The sequence below is a fragment of the Lepidochelys kempii genome, chromosome 1 (assembly GCF_965140265.1).
Source record: "Lepidochelys kempii isolate rLepKem1 chromosome 1, rLepKem1.hap2, whole genome shotgun sequence".
NCBI classification, from domain to species: Eukaryota; Metazoa; Chordata; order Testudines; family Cheloniidae; genus Lepidochelys; species Lepidochelys kempii.
The window spans coordinates 268496050-268508433 of NC_133256.1; positions in this window are offsets into that span (position 1 = coordinate 268496050).

Below are 12384 nucleotides of genomic sequence, written 5' to 3' on the forward strand. Positions count from 1 at the left end.
AGTCAATTACATAATCCCTGTTAGACTGCTGCCCTTTATTCTGGATTATTAACATGTTTGCTAACTCCTCTAAATTCCATGCAAAATAGATAAGCAAACAGATCATTTTAAGCCAATCTAGCTGTCCATGAGTGAAGTAACTGAACAAATAGCATGTGTATGGAGTGGCAAGTACCATTGCTTTATCTCCTGCTCAACATAATCAGTTGCAGGATCCAGGACACAAATGTAACTGGATGTCTGAAAAGCATTCAATGCAAGAGAGAGGTTTTAATGCAAAGGGTCTTAGTGAAATTAGCGTTTGAGGATAACTTCTTATGATGGGTTATCTGCTATTCATGCCAACTCCATATGCTATTTCTATGTGACTAGACGTTCTTTTTCCCTTTACACTCATGGGATTGCTCTGCTTTCCCTACTGTATTTTGATGGCTAGTTGATCTGGGGTTTGTAGGTGAATGAACACAATCATGTATCTGAATGGATGATTTGTTTTATTTATGATGACTAAGGACTGTAGCAGGCATCTCTTCTGGAGCGGTTAAAGATCACAGAGTCTTGTGCTACAGAAGTCAGGAGGAATTAATTGTAGCATCTTTTCTGTGGGTAGATAGATTTTAAAATCTCCATTAATAATATGGGCACTCACAGTCTGGTATTTAGATGTGTTCGTAACAATGCATCTTCTCAAAATAAGGCTCTAGTTTTAGTCTTCATGCGTGAAGCTTTGGATTGGCTGCAGTGGGAAACTGTATCAGTAACTGATAGCAGAATTTGGTTCTATGGCTCTAAAATGGTCAGACAAAATGGCAGCAGTAGCAATAAAGCCCATTCAATAAGTAGTAGAAGGGCGAGAGAAACCAAACCTATTATGGTCCTGGACATACGTGGGTGAATAAAAGGATCAACCCCCTCTTTTTTCTAGTCCTACGTCACCACGATTGCAATAGTATGGCCAAGAAAAAACACTTGTTTGGTTTCGACAAGCATTTACACCAGAAACTTGATTGTAAGAGTTATGCTCATCCACTCAGGAAGAGAAACAATATCATGTGACTTGTGACCTATCACTACTAGTCAGCGTAGCTTGTATTCTAGATTCCCAGTAACACAACAGAGTGAAAGAAATTCATAAAAATATTGTCAGTCATAACAATATTGAAATTCATAACAATTTTGAATGTTTATAGAAAATAAATAGAAAAGGGCTACATTGGAATAGATAATTCATTATGAAGTTGCTTGGTTCTAACTTAAACTATGAGTGTGAATAGCAAAACAACTGAGACTAGTACCATACATTGAAATACTACAAATGTTATAAAATAACTGTTCAAAGCACCACGGTGCCATTTACTAACTAATCCTCACTTCACTATTGTAAGACAGGTAGTTATTACTATCCACATCTTAAAGGTGGAGAATGGGATTGGGAGAGATTCAGTGACTTGCCCAAGTTCGCACAGCAAGACAGTAGCAGAACTGGGACTCAGACCCAGCTGCTCATGGATCTTAGCCCTGTGTTTGGCCCAGGAGAAAAAGGACCTCATTTCCCAAACTGATTTTGTTTTCATTTGTTCAATCAGTCAATAGCTCACAAGTAAATTAAAATACAGTTTGTTGATACAGCTAATATGTAGTGTGAAATAGGAGGAAAGAACTAAATCAATTTAATCATAATATCCTCTTTTAAATGTTTGTAGCATTTGACTCACCTACACATGAATGGAAATACAATAATTCACTATTAATAAGTGATTGAATTGTCAATCTTCATTGCTGTTTAGTCATTCTAATAAATGAAATCGCAGGCTTTTCAATCCTAGTTTATAAACACATGCCTAATCCCATCTCTTTGCTTATTTAAAAATAAACTAAGTGTGCGCACATGCTTGTGCATGCAATATAATTTGAGCATCATCAGTGTTCTCTTTCTGTGTACAGAACATAGAACAGGGGTGGGAAAACTATGGCCCACAGGCCGGATCTGGCCCATCAAGGCTTTGGACCTGGCCTGTGGGATTGCCACCCCTGGGGTGCCGCAGGCCCCGTACTGCTCCCAGAAGTGGCCGGCACCACGTCCCTGCGGCCCCTGGGGGAGGGCTCCGTGCACTGCACCTGCCTGTGGGTACTTCCCCCAAAGTTCCCATTGGCCGGGAACAGGGAACCGCGGCCAATGGGAGCTTTGGGGGAGGTACCCACAGGTGCATGGAACTCTCTGTTCCCCCCACCCCCAGGGGTCTGCAGGGACATTGTACTGGCCACTTCCTGGAGCAGCGTGGGTCCGCGGCCGGGGCCGGGGCTGGGGCCGGCAGGGAGCCTGCCCTGGCGTGCACCGCTGCCATCCCAGAGCCACTCCAGGTAAGTGGCGCCAGGCGGGAGCCCTCACCCCAACTCCCTGCCCTGAGCCCCCTGCCTGCACCCCAACCCCTGCCGCACCCCGCACCCTTCCTGCACCCCACCCCCCTGCCCTGAGTCCCTTGCCACACCCCACACCCCTCCTGCGCCCCAACCCCCTACCCTGAGCCCCCTCCCGCACTCTGCACCCCGCAGCCCTCCTCTGCCCAACCCCTTGCCCTGAGCCCCTTCCTATACACTGCAACCCCTCTCACACCCTGCACTCCATCCTGCACCCCAACCCCCTGCCCCAGCCCTACATTCATGGCCCTGCAAGCAATTTCCCCACCCAGATGTGGCCCTTGAGCCAAAAAATTTGCCCACCCCTGACACAGAACAAGACAAGGGTCACGGCCTTGAGGATCTAACAAGCTAAGCTTGTGTCTGTATTAGGAAAGTTGCACTGCTGTAATTAAATCGATTTAAACAGGAATCAGGCACTGTTATTCCTTACTTAGAGTGTCCACACATGCAGTTACTCAGTAGTACTCAGCTGTAGCTCACGAAAGCTCATGCTCAAATAAATTGGTTAGTCTCTAAGGTGCCACAAGTACTCCTTTTCTTTTTTCAGTAATAGCTGTTCCTGAATTACTCCATGTGTAGACAAGTCCTAAGGGTGTTGCAGGCTGTGGTTCTAAGATATAGACCGAGTGCGGCTTTTGCTCTCAGCCCATCTCGTACAGAGAGTGCATGCCGAGGGTCTTAAATAGTTATCGGGCCAGAGAGAGTGAGAATGACTCTATAGCTCAGGGGTTAGGATATACAAGTTCCTGTCCCCCTGCTCCAATGAGCAGTTATTTATACATAGTGGAACAGCTTCAGCAGGAGGGGGAGAGAGAGCCTTGCTTCAGAATAGCCCATAACTCTCTCTCCACCACGCAGATCAACCCAGGATTTTTAAAAAGATGACAATAGCTACACTTCACCCAAGCAGTCAATACAAAAGAGAAAACAACCAGATTCATATCAGAATATTGGAACACACAAATAACCCTCTCACTGGAAAAAACAAAAAGGTCATTGTCAAGATCACTTGTTTCTATAATGCAGTAAATCTACACAGTGTTTTACAAAACAAGGAAGACTACGTGTTAAGAGTTTACAGTCTAACAGAGAGAAGGTCCTGGGAGGTGGGGGACCCAAGTTCAACGGCTTTCTTCACATCAGGCGGAGGAGGGATTAACCCTGAGTCCCCCAAGTTCTGGGTGAGTGCTCTAACCACTGAGTGAAAAGTTATAACAGCAGCGTGGGTGGTACCTCCTTCTCTGGCTCCAGCTGGTTTAATGTGGATTTAAGCATGCTGTGAGCATGCCAACTACGTAGGCAGGAGAATGCCTAGCTTGAGGATCTCTCTGGGGCACAGGCATGAGATTAAGCGCCCAGGCTCTTGACTGAGGCACCTGGGTGCATGCTCGCTTGGCAGAAACTTAGGGTCCATTTACTTTGCAAAAAACCCCACGTGGCAGAGCCCAGGGCAAGTGACTTGGGCTTGCGTTGCATTGGGTATCTAGGTCCTTTTGTGGATACTGAAGTCCAGGTAAGATGGTTATAGATAACTTCATCATGCATGCAATGTACAGCATGGCAAATAGGTGGAAAGTGGGACTTTGTTTTTCGTTTAGTATAATATGTTTAAATAGATCACCTAGACTAGACAGGTGAATGTTTGAAAGCCCTCCCACAGGATCTGAAATTCACCTAGTGCAGAGAGCCAGAACAAGGTCCCTACCCCATTTCCTTGGGCCCACTTTGGCTGAGGAGAGTTTTAAGGGGCCCTGAGTATGGATTCCAGCATAGCTATTTTGGTAACAGCACTTTTTTTATAATGTCTACATTAGGAGGGTTTTGCTGGTCTAACTATGCTGGTAGTGGTATAGTTAAACTGGCAAAACTTTCTAGTATTGCCTGAGCTGAGAAGGAGGCACAGGGGATCCCCAACAAGAAGCTTAAATGGAGTTTGCAGTGTGTTGGTTTTTTTAAAAAATATATAAACCCTTAAACGGGTATTTTAAAAACATATGTGAAAAATAAGTCAGACTGAGTGTCTCTCTCTCAGTAAACAAGCAGGGATGACCCCCGCTCACCCACAAAATTTTAGGACAATATCCTCAAAGTAAAGACTTTAAAAACGTAACACTCTCAACGAAGGTGATGGTTATGGTTCACCTGCTACTGGTAGGGTTCACCCTCTCTGAACCATCACATCCCTTTGCTGCTTGGATTTCTTCCCCAGTTCTCTCGAATCTGTTGCCCTGCTTTGATTTTTCCCTGTTAGATTGCAAATTCTTCAAGGAAGGAAACATGTCACCTTAATTATTTTCTAAAACACTGTGTAAATTTACAGTGCTATAGAAACAAGGATGATCTGACAAAGACCTTTTATTTTTCCAGTGAGAGGGTATTTGTTGTTTTCCACCATTCTGTTGTCAATCTGGTTGTTTTCTCTTTGGTATCTATGAAGTCTAGATATTAGTGATATTGTCATCTTTGTTTAATTCTGGGTTGATCTGATCGGGTGGACAGAGGGTTTTGTTCCCATAGCAACATTTTTCTATGACACTTGCAGGAAGAGGACGAGTTTCAAGTGTTTTCATTGTGCTTATATTGTACTTGAAAGGCTTGTGGAGCTGGGCAGCCTCTCACACTGTGATGTCAAGCTACAAGCCTCTGATGGCCACTCTGTTTACACAGCCATCCATAGGCAGGGACACACCCAACTGAATTAATCTCCCAGCCACTCATGAGCCATCAATAGGGAGGCTTCAGCCAATTTCCCCCAGCTCTCCAGTCTTGCAACCCAGAACTGTACAATCTTGCCCTGGTCAGAAGCCTGGCCAGTGTAAGCTTGGTACTGTTGGCCACTTCTTCATAGGAAAGTGGACATGCACTAGCCTTTGTAACCTGAGCTGAGATTCCCTCAAGCACTTCAACCAAAACACACTGGTTTAATAAAATATAAAACAGATTTATTAACTACAGAAAGATAGATTTTAAGTGATTATAAGTAGCAGGCATATAGATCAGAGTTGGTTACCTAATAAAAATAGAAACACAGCCTAAATTCTAACTTAACAAGATTTTAATCAAGTGGTGTCTCACCCTAATAGATGGTACAAGCAGGTACGGTTCCTCAGTACACAGACTGGACCACTTTCCAGCCTCAGACCAAACTTCCCCAGTTCAAAGTTTTTTTCTTGCAGATGTTTTTCCAGGTGTTGAGATGGGGGGCAGGGGAGGGGTGAGTGAGGAGAGGCCAAATGATTGTCACTCTTTCTCTCTCTCATACTTTCTTCCAGTTGCTAGAAAGATCCTTGCTGTGATGTGGCTTAGTCCGCCCCCGGGGCGTGTGTGCGCCTTCTCCAAGAAGCCTCTTGCATAGTGGATTGTGTGTTGATGGCCAGACAGTTGTTAATGGCTCAGTGATGGCTGCTCCTTTGTTGTAACTGAAAGGCTGGTTGTGGGCGTTTCCAACCTCACAACATATTTCAGTAACATACACAGCAATACTTCACAACTTCACACACAATGATAGTGCATACAATCCAACAGGATATTAATGTTCAGCAGATCAAGACTTTTAAAATTATACCTCACAATGCATATTTTGTACAGAAGTATCAATTATGACAGTGGTGAATATGGGTTACTCTGAGGTACAGAGTGTCACTCACACACACATACACACCTCCTTAGTTTACAGCAAACGCGTTAGTCATTGACTAATGCAGAGGCAGCGTGCTCAGGGTCCTCTTTAGGTTTTAACCATACGACTCCCAAGTGTTGCTAAACATTGTAGCGTTAGCCACATGTACTCCTGCGAAGTTCTGTGCGCCTCTTAACACTTTGTAGATCAGTTTGATGATCTCAAAAGTTAGCAAGTGTGCCTTCTCTGGGTTGCTAAGAAGCATCTTTTTGTATCAGTGCAGCATTGTTAACCCTTCTACTTTTCCAACTCATTTTAACTAAATGCAGATATTAATGGTTTCTAGAGTGTAAGTTATCTTGGTATTTAGCCATCAATGCCACGAGGTGGTGCGCATCAGTTTCCCCTTCCGCCCAGCAGACCAGGTTTATTACAGTTTCTCTACTGTGCCAAGCTTCAAGCCTGTTTACAGTTATTAGTTGAGAAGAAGCATTACCCTAAGGCAGGGGTCTCAAAGTCCTGGCCCGAGAACCTCCCTACTGCGGCCTGTGTAGGAGAGATGCAGACAGACACACTGCTGGCAATCTCAACTACAGAGGCCCCTCCCCCACAGCTCCCATTGGCTGGGGAAGAGAGACTGAGATATCATCACCAGTTGCTGTGCAGAGTCAACCATGGAGGTAGTATCACTTTTTTCCCCACAATGAATACAAGTCAAACTACTGACCACAACTATCTGATGCCCACCTTTGTGCAATCCTGAAGATTTCAACTGCTCAGTCAAACATCCACAAACTGACAGAACTGAAGCTTTGCCAGGTGGCTGGCCAACACTAAAAACTCTCTGGGAGGTGAAGAAGTTGTATGACAGTTTTATTATTTCTAAGAAATTTGAAATAAAAAATACAATATAAATGTTTTCTTTTCCGAACACCATCTTCAGTGACATTATTGGCCCGCTGGGAGGATTTGAGGACTGACACTGGTCCTAAAGTAAATTGAGTTTGAGACCCCTGCTCAAGGCTTCTTAACACAGGGTGTGTTCTTATTTACTACTCCTAGCGTGTCCAAAATCTTTTCCCAAAAATTGTGTACATTGCACCTTTTCAGAGGATTTAACATCAGTACCAAATTCTTTGTCGTAAAGTTTACCGTTAGCATTAAATTTTTATCATGAGATTTATCAGTAACACCAAATCCTTCATCGTAGGTAGATGTTTCCAAATATTTTTATCATACCACGCCTTCTGTTTAGACAATCTGGTTTGTTCAATACCCATTGTGTCTTTCAGCTCCTTCCTGAACCTTAGCATGTGTTCATTTACTCATTTTTCTTTCCTTTCAGTGTCCCCTTTAGTATGTGTCCTCAATCCAATCATATCGTTGGGGCTTTGGCACTCCAGGGTCTGGTGCTGTAAGGATGTAAGGGGATTCTGCATATGGGCTTGCCCTCTGTGGAGCTGTCTCCCAAAACCCTGGGCTATGTACATGCAAAAAAATCCTCTCCCCTGATCACCATTCCCAGTACTAGTACCTTCCCCATCCCTTTTTCCTAGAGGGTTGTGATCTGTGCTCGCTGGGTAAAGAGTTTCTACTCTTTGGTCAGATGTACCTTTTCCCAGCAGCTCTGCCTCAGCTACTTTGTGTCTTACCAGCCAGGGGGAAGACCCCCTCCCTTCATCTGAATTCTCACAAACAACCACCACCTGGAAATTTCCTGGACTCAACCAACTCCTTGGCTATCACAGGCATGGGAGCTGCATCTTGACTTAAAGAGACAGTTACTTTTCACAAGCATGTCAGGACCAGTGTGTCCTGGAGAACTGGGACCTGGAATGGAGTACCCTCTGTCACTCTATTCTCTATCCCCAAAGACTCAGCTGTATGACTGATCCCCCTCGGGAGGTCAGTTACACAGTGCCCTGTCTGTACCAGTGTTCTAGGCTGCATGCCTGAATGCACAGGCACTGAATCAGCCACTCTGTCCTGGGCTTCCTCTCCCAAGTGACCAGTGAGGAAACATCCATGTGCTCCCACTAGTCCTTCCCCAGTTTCCTTCTCTGGGCCCCCCCTTTAAGACACATCTCTCTATGCTCTCTAAAGTGGGATCTATGCCTTGTTCAGCTGCAATGTGGTAGCAGCTAACAACCTAGACAGTTTTCTTAGTGATAAGGCACCCTACCTCCTTCCTGAAGACATGTTGCCTTCAGCTGTAGTGCAGTTGCTGGTCTCAATCTCCTCCACACCTGGAAGCATGCTGCTTCCCTCTACTGCAGAGGAATCAAAGAGTCTTTCTCCCTTTTCTTCAGCAGTTCCTGAGTCTTTACACTTTTCCTCAGGGGTCCCAGCATAATATTCCTTCTTGCTATGGGCAAACACCTTAAAAGCCTGAGCCATATGGAAAAAATCATTTTCAATAAGCATGTCAACAGGAATATGGTCCACCACGCCCACTGTTAGAAACTGATGGGTTAGAAAGTATATTATGTGCATTTTGGCCAAAGGCACAAGAATCCTGACACCTCATACTAACAAAAACTCTGCCCTTTATCCTGGTAATATGTCACCTTCCTGAATTACATTCTGCTTAACCACAGAAATTTTTGCACCTGTGTCTTCCCATCCTAATTATTCCTTGCCATTAATCTTGACAACCTTTGTGTGCTCTATGTCTCGTTCTGCAGAGGCAAATCCCACAAAACCAGTATGATAAGTGCCAGGCACCTGTTAGGTTTCTGAGTTGAGGACAGCAGAATTAACATGCACTATTAGTTGCCTGCTTCCTCCCAGCACAGGGGATTTATTCTTCAGGTGATCAGTAGAATTACAAAAATAACGAGGAGTCCTTGTGGCACCTTAGAGACTAACAAATTTACTTGTGTATAAGCTTTTGTGGGCTAGAACCTACTTCATCAGGTGCATGGAGTGGAAAATACAGGAGCGGGTATAAATACATGAAAAGATTGATTTGCCTTACCAAGTGTGAACCAGTCTAACAAGACAATTCAATTGACAGCAAGATACCAAGGGAGGAAAAATAACTTTTGAAGTGGTAATGAGAATGGCCCATTTCAGACAGTTGACAAGATGGTGCGAGTAACAGTAGGGGGAAATTAGGTTCAGGTTTTGTAATGACCCACCCATTCCCAGTCTTTATTCAGGACTAATCTGATGGTGTCCAGTTTGCAAATTAGTTCCAATTCTGCTGTTTCACATTGGAGTCTGTTTTTGAAGTTTTTTTGTTAAAGAATTGCCACTTTCAGGTCTGTTATTGAGTGACCAGGGAGATTGAAGTGTTCTCCCACTGGTTTTTGAATGTTATGATTCCTGATGACAGATTTGTGTCCATTTATTCTTTTCACAGGAGATTGGGGATTAGAGGAATGGTTTTGGGGAGGTGAGTGCCCAGCCTCCCAGTGACCCTCCTTTTTCCCCACAGGTGAAACAGGGCCCCTGCTTCCTACAAGATTTAAACCCCTCTTTCTGTGGTTTACTCTCAACGGCTGCCTCAGTTTGCTCAAAGTAATCAGCTAGAGATGCCATCTCATCCACAGTTTTCATCTTTTTGTCCCACAGACACTGTTTCATGTCATCTTTACACATGCTTAGGAAATGCTCCTGAGCAACAAGGTCAAACATTTCTTCAAAGCTTGCAACCCCTTCCCCCCCCCCCCATTTTCCCATCAGATCTTTCATCCTGTTTATATATTCCCCATTAGTCATACCAGCATTTCTCTTAAGATGCCTAAATTTCACCCTATATGTTTCAGGGGTAATCTGAAATTGGTTTAAAACTGTTTCTTTGAATGTAGAGTAAGCTAAAGCATCCTGAACTAGAGTTTCATTTAATATATTCAGAGCTTTACTAGTTAACTTTGGAACCACAGTGGGGATATTTTTGTCTTCAGAATCACACGCATTGGTTCTGCTTTTCTAGTAAGTCCATTTGGTGTGTTTTGTCCTCTCTCTCTTTCCTCAGGCTCCTTGGTTTTCAGTTCTAGGGCATGCTGATGTGCCGCTGCTTCTCTGACAGTCTTGGCTTCTTTCTCCTTTAAGTCTCACAGGTGAGCCTCAATCTCCAGCAGCTTTAGCTCCAAGATTTGCTGATGTTCTTTCTCTGTTTCTGCCACCTGCAGTCTGTACAGCTCTAACTTTGCAACTGCATCACTCTTGCCCATCTTTCTGCCTTTTCTGTTCTACCTCCCTTTCCTGAAATAAGCAAACAGAAAATAAACTTGTAACCTTCAATTTGACTGTTCTGAGCCACCACACTTAAAGTCTCACTTAAAATCTCTACACCAGTGTATGAAGTGGAAATCTCACTCAGAACAAGCTGTGCATTTCACCCTGCTCTCTGTGGTAGTGAATATGGGGGTTCCAGGGTGCTACTTTGAGATACAGAGTGTCACAGGTAAAGACCAGGGGAGAGAGTCTCAGCTGGCGAAAACTGTCATTACTCCACACAATGGAACTATGACAATTTCCATTAGCTGAGGATCTGCCCCAGATGAGGCATCTCAGCTAATCAAAGCTTGGCTCTGGCCAACCAACAAAGAGCTGTGTTGTTGCTTGCCACCTTTCACTTTGGGCCCTCTCCACCCATGAAGCCCACATTCTACCGTCATCCACCCCTGTTCCTGAAGTAGGGAGTAAGTGCTTAGTTCGTAGTCTTTTTCTTTTCTTTTTTTAAATACTCTTTAGAACTCAAGCGAGGCTAAGGGCACAATAGAGAAGGCACCTGTGTTTTAATGATCATTTCTGTAGAAACAACAGATGCCCAAAGGTCTGTGACCCACAGCCACTGCAGCTGTTTTCATTCCTCCTAATTATTCTGTTCCATCCTTTTACAAAAGTGTTAATTGAATTAGCCCTATCTGGAAAACCATCTGTAAAAGGGAGGCAAGCCCCTAAGTGACAGAATGTGCAGCAGAAGGGAAAGCGTGTGTGAGAACTCATGTCAGAACCAGTAATGTCAGCATATTCAGGGAGAGGTGAACATGTAGTCCAACAAGGCTACTGCTGACCACGGGTCAGTGAATGATCATATGAACCATAACAGGTGGCATTTTTGAAAGCACCTAAGCGACTTTGGAGCACAATCCCATTGAATTTCACTGGGACTTGTGCTCCAAAGTCCATTTCAGTGCACTTGAAAATACCACTTATATCTTTAACACAGTGAGATCTTGACAAAAGCATGGAGTCTTTTACTTTAATAGTTTACAGAAAGCAATCAAACATCTCAGATGGGAGGAAAAGTGTCCTGAACCAAAGAGGATTAATACATAAACTGATAGGTTGCAGCAGATGATTCCTGAGGAGCCAGTGATCAGCATCTGATAATGCAGAGGAGCCAAGAAGCAAACACCTCAGAGGCCAGTCTTGACCAGATCCAAGGAGAGCAAAATAGTATTACCCTAAGATGTAATGAGACAAGTCTGGGTCAGCATGAGAAGAGAAGCTCAGAGGATTTGACTGACCATCTATCACCTAAACATGGTGTCTGTGTTACAGTATTATATAGTAGTCTGTGATAATCTATTAGACCAGTGGTTCCCAAATTTGTTTCGCCGCTTGTGCAGGGAAAGCCCCTGGCACGCCGGGCCGGTTTGTTTACCTGCCGCATCCGCAGTTTCGGCCGATTGCGGCTCCCAGTGGCCGCGGTTCGCTGCTCCAGGCCAATGGGAGCCTGGACAGATGTACTGGCCACCGCATTGACCTGGAGCCGCGAACTGCGGCCGCTGGGAGCCGCGATCGGCCGAACCTGCGGACACGGCAGGTAAACAAACCGGCCCGGCTCGCCAGGGGCTTTCCCTGCACAAGCGGTGGAACAAGTTTGGGAATCACTGTATTAGACCTCTTCAATTACAGTTATGAAAAATGAGCCTTAAAGTAGACTGACTAATCTAATTAATCATGATGTTTAGAAAGAGTTTTGTTAATCTGAGAAAATGAAAGATGACCCTTATTTAATATTTATATTGTGCAGTAAAGTTTCATTCAGCATGAATATCAGAGTCTGGCTCAGTACACAAAACTTATCCTCACTCAAAAAATAATGGTCTCTTCCCTCTTTTCAGCAAAAATTTAATAGCTGAGTCCTGTAATGTTTCCTACTGTGAAGACTTCATTTGCTATACAAAATACATCACAGAGCGCTTACTAGTTCACTGGTATCATCAGTCACTTAAACAAAACTGCTCTTGTCAAATAAATGAATAAAATGCATTTCGTGATGACTTGCCCTGACTTTTGTTGTGTGTTTTGCTAGACCGCAAATTTGCAGAATTAATTAGATTGCAACAGGTCTCCTGTGTATTCATGTGAATTAGTGAAATTCTGCT